Below are 7,262 nucleotides of genomic sequence, written 5' to 3'. Positions count from 1 at the left end.
TCTTTATGTTCTTTCTGTAGTCTTCTAATATTTTCACTCTTGGCTACCAGGAGCCAAATGTCAACATTATGTCTGGAGTCATGTCCAGCAGTGCTGAGAACTAGGAGATGTGGCTTTAATCCTGCTCCTTCTAGCTAAGGAAGGCCTAGAACTTGGGTTTCCCGTATTCAGAGGAAATGCCCCAACCATTAGTCACTGCATTGAAAGGTGAGCAGGGCCTCTTTCATCAAACAATTATGACTCATGGGGTTATTTTTTACTAAAGTTTTGGGGATGTGCCAAAATATGGATTTCATAGACTTTAGGCCTGGAAGGGAGCTTGGAGAATCATCAAGTCCAGCCCCCTGCCCCAGGGGTAGGAAGTCAGCTGGGGTTAAAGGATCCCAGCAAGATAGGTGTCTAAATGTTTCTTAAAAGAGTCCAAAGTAGGTGCTTGTATGTGTACTTCCTAGACGGATTAGGATCAATTTAGAGCATGTGAGGCAGACCTTTCGTAGGTTTGCTTCTGGGAATGCATAGTAAGTTAAAATGCAGATGCATAAACAACTGAGATGTTTTGGGCATTTGGTGTTATGCAAGAATAGGATATAGATGTCTAAAAGTATAAGTGCTTCTTAGAAACACAGTAGGAACTGTCCAATGTATTTTACAATTAATTAAAATAGGGAAGCAGTTCTTGACTTAAATTTACAGATGATACAAAAATTAATGATGGAAAAGACCCCAACTAAGATTTAAAAAACCAAAATCTAAGTTATGATTAAACTTAGGCTATGTGCAGAATAAAACACTCCTTGAATTAATTCAACTTCATGATTGTTGCCTTACAGTGTTTTTTGTAGTCTTATGTACAGTCTAGTTTTAAAGGACACAGACAGGAGGTTTTGTGCTCAGCTCTGCACTTGGAAGAGCTATTTAATAATCAGTAGCTGGCCTTCATACTGAAACAGCTCCAATATACCATATTTTCTTGCATACAACATGGCTCAGAATATAATATGCACCTTGTTTTTGAAAGGCAGAATAAAGAAAAAAAGATCATTCTTTATAGTATGTAGCAGAATAGCAGCGGCTAGAGAGCCTGCTCATTGTTCTGAACCCTGCGGCTAGGGACACAAGTTACATATAAACGGTATAAGTGATCAGAAACTAGTTTAAACCTGTAACAGAATAGAAGTTCAGTTCACATAAACCGGTTTCAAAATGGCTGAACCTGGGCAGATGTAGTATCAGATTTAACTGATTTGGTTAAACCAGTCTATGGAACTTCTGCCAAGATCCCCTCCTGACTCATGCTATGTCCCAGTCCCTCAGCATCCCAGGATGCATTGGGGTTCCCTGCTAGCCCCACTCGCAGGGCAGGCTGACTAGCCTAGGCTGTGCTGTCTCACCCCAGAGCTGCCACAGATCTGAGACTGCAATGCCTATGCTCCCCAGGCTGGTCCTGCCTATGCCTGTCAGCTCTGCGGCACAGCAGGTATAAGGGAGAGGCAGGGGAACAGAGTGCCCAAGTCCCAACGCCCAATCCTGAGAGCTGGTCTGTGGGGGTGTAACCCCCTGGACTGGCTGGCACAAGTCATAGACCAGCTGAGGGGAAGGGGACAGGAGACCCCCAACATGGGGTTGGCCTAAGCCGGATATTTCCCCTGGCTGACTCAGGATCCTCTGAAGCCCTGGTCTGGCCAATTGTGTGTGTGTGTGGGGGGGGTGATTACCCACCCCCCGCATGGCCAAACCAGCTCCATAGAAATAAACATTAGGGCCTACCGCCCAGCACAAGCCCCCAGCTACTAAAGGTGCTGGACTCTGGTAAGACATACCAAAGGGCTTTCACTGGGCAGCTGAGAGGAAAACGCTCCATAGAGGGAAGGACTGGACCCCAGCACAAGCTCCCTGGGCTGCCTGGCACATCCCACTACAGCCTGGTACCAGCAGCAGTCGGCATGTGTCATCCTGTCCCAGGGGCTTGTGCTGTGCGAGATGACCCAATATTCTTTCTATGGAGTCAGTCCAGCCGGTGGGGAGAGGAACCCCTCTGGGGCCTGGCATCCCTAGCTAGGGAGACCTCAGCTCAGGAGGCAAGAACAGGGTGGGGGGCTTCAGTCCCCGCTCTGCCCTGCACATCAGTAACTCACGCCAGCGGGGCTGCATGGGGAGGGTCAGTCCCATCACAGCTGGGCAGACCAGGACTCGGGGGACCCCTGGTTTAGATCTCCTCCCACATGGGCAGATACCAGTCTTGTGGACAGCCCTAGGAACAGGAACTCCTTTCCTCCTCTCCCCTGCATGTCTGTGACTCACACTGGTTCAGCTTCCCTCCTAACCGCCCCGCCCTCCCTGCACCTGGGTAGACCAGGGCTGGGGGGAATCCCAGGCTTGCTCGGGGAGAAATAAGGGGGTTCATGCCTGGTCAGATGCCTGGCTGGAGGGCAGCACCAGAACTGAGTCTCTTAACCCCTCCATGGGGGCAGGCTTGTAGGCATGCTCTAGTGCCCCCCACCCCCCAACCTTAGGTCAGGCTTAGGTCAGTGGAGGCTTCATCTTTCCCAAGTAAACCTGAATGCCAGTTCAGTTCGTTATCAGTTCAACCTTCACAGCTTAGAGAAACCTGCAAAGATTGAATCAATTCCACTTCCAGCTTTTTAAGTGTCTGTACTTAACCCGTGAAGCATATGCAGATTTTGCTTTCACTTTTGTCAGTAACTGGCAGAAACTGTTCATTTGGATCTCTTGTCTATTATGTGCACTGCAATTCCTAACAGCTGGATTTTATGGGGAAAAAGTGCAGACTTCACGTAAGAAATCACAGTATTCCTCCTTAGAGAAACTTTATCCTTAGTTTCTTAAGTCTAGAGGAACTCAATGCCTCAGACTGGATACCAGTTAGAAATAACTTCACTGTTGGATTGAATTTAATACAGTTAGCATCAAAATATAAACTTAATCTGCTTGAGGTGGAGGAGGTATGCCCTTCTTTTTACAGACACTGCAATCCATAAAGTCAAAGGGAATTTTACCTTTTATATTCACTTCTTGCTCCCACTTTAAATATCCAACATATCTCCTGCCTAAATATAATAATTACTATGATATCTGGTGGGAAGGAAACACAGCAGTGCATAAGCAACCCAGCATATTTTTGGAGTGTGTTGGGGATATTTTTTGGTTCAGGCAGTGGAGAGGCCAACTAGGGAAGCAGCTCTTCTCAACTTACTGCTTACAAACAGGAAGGAACTGGCTGAGAATATGAAAGTGGAAGGTAACTTGGACGATGGCAATCATAAAATGATAGTGTTCAAGATCCTAAGAGGAAGAAGGAAGGAAAGCATCAGAATAAAGACACCAGACTTCAAAAAAAGCAGACCTTAAAAAACTCAGGGAACTGGTGAGCAGATTCCCTGGGAGACAAGTTTGAGTAGAAAAGCAGGCCAGAAAAGTTGGCTGTATATTAAAGAGGACAGATCATAAAGCGAACACATAACTGGTTAGATCATCATACCCAAAGAGTAGTCATCAATGGCTCAAAGTCTACCTGGGGAAAGGTATCAAGTGGGGTTGCCCAAGGGTCTGTCCTGGGTCCTGTATTATTAATATCTTCATTACTAATACAGGAGTGAAACAACGCTATGAGTCAGGGCACTGTATTTGGCATAGGCCATGGGAGGAGGCAAATTGTAGGTATGTCTATACTGTGTGCTCAAACTAACCTTAAATTATCTACTTTGAGTAATGAAAGTAGAAGCCACGTCGGTATGGAGCTTAGCGAATGTTAATTTAACCTATTCAAAAACATTTAAAGGTAGCTCGGGTAATCTATACTGCAGTTTGCAATCCAGACTTTGTATTTGGCTGAGAGTCTGTGTAAGCCCTGGAAAACAAGCAAAAACTGAAAATAGCTGTTTCCTGGGTTAGAGAACAGGTTTCATCCCTAACAGACCTGAAAAGAAGATGCCAGTATGCTGTGTGGTGTTGAAAGAATCTCTGGTTCAAGGAAAGAGTGGTTTAACATATATTTTGTAAGTAGACAAATTACTCTAAGATGACATCTGCCTCTGTCACAGCTACCTTTCTCAAATGAGGAACTGATTTGTAAGGCCCTGATTTTCAGCTACTACTTGGCCAAGAAAGCAAAAATATGTTCAATATATTATTCTTTAAACTATTTTTAATATGGGCATAAACTACTGGGGAAATATCCACAATGCAATGCCCCAGTAACTCCAGATCTAGAGAAGCTGGTTCCTTCCACTCTGCCTTAGCTGGCTTTTTATCATGTCTGCTGTTTAGTCAGTATCAAAGTCTTATGTAAAATGCAGTATAGCAATTAGCAGGGATTTTTGTGTGTTACACACAGGAGATAGTGTGGACTGATATCAGTAAGTGTAGGCTTTGCCCGTCTTTAATACTTTGCCCTTGAACTGAGATTAATATCAAGCCCATTGTGCTTTCTCTTCATATAGAGTTATTCAAGCTGATATATATAATATCAGCTATATAACATCAATATGTAGTGTCTGTTTCAGTAGAATAGCTAATATTTTATATGTCTAAAACAGTAGAGGTGCAATTCTGATATGGTGTTTGCTGGTAGAATACAAGTAATAGCAGTTGTCTTCTTCTTCTTCTTCTTCTGATTCTCCTTCTTATTTTAAAGACTATTTTTTCTAGACAGAGCCAAAGATCCTGTTTCTGTGTTATGTCTACACTACCAAGACTACAATGATAGTAGCTCATGTAGGATTAAACTAGGTAACTCAGATGTTACTGATAGTGTCGATGTAACTTGGAGTGGACAAGTGGGGCGCCAGCTCAGGGCATCCGATTGAGGGCACTAGATTAGCAGATCTCTGGGGGGGCCGTAGTGCTGCTGCAGCAGCACCTACATGCCGTGGCTATAAGAAGTTCAAGGAGTTCGAGGCTATAAGGGTTCAAGGAGTCCAATAAAAGTTGTACTGCTGCTGTTGTAACAGCACAAGCAGCAACAGCTCAGCCAGGCAGACCATCCTGTGTCAGCAGCTGCTAGGGATTTTGAGTGCCTGGGACAAGTAATGCTGAGCCCCTTTTTTCCCCTCCCAAGCAAGGTTTGGCCCAGGATTCAAATCCTACTAGTTATGCTTCTGCGTGGGAGCATGGAAGCACCACCTCCAAAACCCATCTGAGAAGCTAGGTATATTCTTGGCTGGATAGCTTTTATTGAGCCCTATGTAGCAGAAACTACACTGCTATCAGCACCTGAGCTCACTAGTCCAGAATGCGTACGTGAGCTGTATTCCCTGAGGTTTAGACATAACCCATGTTATACCTGGGACTGCTCAGCAAGGGAAGAGGGAGCAAAGTGTATGGGATAATAAGTAGTGTTATAAATAAATTTACGGTGAACCTGCTAGACAGCAGATAGTGAAGGCATAATAAGCATTGCAAGTGCTTTGAAATCATTTTGGTAAACCAACAGGAAACTGATAAAAGCTATGCATAAAAGAGAACCTGGACTGAGGAATGGACTTCAGAAGGAAGTCATTGCAAGGCATCGTTCTTACTAACAAGATACCACCCAACATTGCAAATTATGTCATAGTTCACATGAATCATGGATGTCCACATGAATGTTTCATGACTTAGAAATTATTCCAATCTTTAGTAACATAGTTATTTCCATAGCTTCAAATTCCTTTTAACTGATTCTCAAAACAGTCCTTTGAAGAATGCAAGTTGTCATTGGCCTGAAAGGTGAGGTGAAGACAAATATATCAACAAAAGTGCCTCAGTATTTTGGAGCCAAACTTTAGACCCTGCATGCCTGGTTTTCTGAAATGCAGAAAAATCAAAATGCCATTTGAAATCAACGGTTGTCACTGGAGTGCAGAAAATCAGGCCTCAGATTTCTCAAGGTTGGCATCCAAAAATTAATAGACCAATTTTGAAGATTCTGATGTCGGGCGTATGGTCCACGGATCTTTGTCAAGGACACACAGTTATTCCCAGACATATTCAGTATTGGAGTCCAACTCTTTTGTGCCAATTCCTTCCTTCCTACATTTTCTTATACATCAGGGTAGACTACAGGTTGTATAGTTTTGGGATTTCCCTTGCTTTGGTCCTTTCTAAAGAGTCCTTTCTAAAACAGACCACCCTCCCTCAGGCTTTAATGTATGTCTTCTTAGATCCCTCAGTGCCCTACAGCCCTCCATTCATTTCAAAAAGGAGTTGTAATCTATGCTAAAATTAATCCATTTACTGGGAATTCTCCTGACGGCATAAAACAGAAGCATCATAGCAGGACTTCTATATCTCTACATAGATAACAAAATCTACTTAACAGACTGGACTAACTTCAGCTGAAAGCTGCTGTTCCCACTTGCCCTTGATTTTGCAGACCTGGATTCCAGGACTTCTGCAGCCTTAAAAATTTGAACCCAAATCTCCTGTCTTGAAGTACAGTAACATAGATATCATCAGGCTATGGGCAGGCATGGCTGAGAGCCCCTTCTGCATCCTTGTACTGAAGTTGTCCTGCTGGGCAACCAAGAGGTAAAGAGTCCTGAAACCTGACAAAGAGCAAGCAATTGTGATGTAGTCATGGCCGAGTGGTTAAGGTGATGGATTAGAAATCCATTGGGGTCTCCCCGCGCAGGTTCGAATCCTGCTGACTACGTTTCTGGTTTTTTAGATGTACACCTTGCTGGTGTTGTTTGACCCAGTACTCTTTCCTGCTATGGCATGGGGTCGGACTTGATGATCTACTCAGGTCCCTTCCGACCTGAGAAACTATGAAATAGGGAAACAATTCTGCTGCCCGAAAAGGTATGCGCTGCCTTGACAGAGAAGTAGTCCTGGATTCTGGTTACTGTTTTAAAAAATGTTTGTCCATTTTATCCAATACCTATTTAATGCCAAATGCACAACTTGCACAGATGTAGAACTGCAATAATGCTGCCAATAGTAATGGTACTATCAGGGACTACACTTTAGTAAAAGAAGACAAGATCCGGTCCAGCAGAGTTGCATCAATGCAACTGAGAAGGAACTCTGACCCAGTGTACACAAGCAGATCTGAAACACATTGGTCACCAATGCTTAGTACACCCACTCCACCCTTTAGATGGATGTACTATGGGAGGTGCCCCCAGCAGAAACATGATTTCAAGCAAGATTTGGCAGTAAGCTAGTGGCCTATAAAGGACAATGGCTTACTTTTCCTGAAAGAAAAGTCAGGGATCTTGAGGTTTGTGACTAACAGTTCACTAGGCTATAGTTTCCTTTCT

At 43.9% G+C, this 7,262-nt stretch overlaps 1 non-coding gene across 1 annotated transcript; it reads left to right on the top strand.

Moving 5' to 3' along the window:
* The first annotated feature begins 6,570 nt into the window (after window positions 1-6,570).
* On the top strand, window positions 6,571-6,652 carry TRNAS-AGA. Its single transcript has one exon. It is a non-coding gene; the product is annotated as a tRNA-Ser (tRNA).
* Window positions 6,653-7,262: the final 610 nt, after the last annotated feature.

The sequence above is a fragment of the Crocodylus porosus genome, unplaced genomic scaffold (genome assembly GCF_001723895.1).
Source record: "Crocodylus porosus isolate Cpor-Errol unplaced genomic scaffold, CroPor_comp1, whole genome shotgun sequence".
NCBI classification, from domain to species: Eukaryota; Metazoa; Chordata; order Crocodylia; family Crocodylidae; genus Crocodylus; species Crocodylus porosus.
This window is presented reverse-complemented; position numbering and strand designations above follow the sequence as displayed.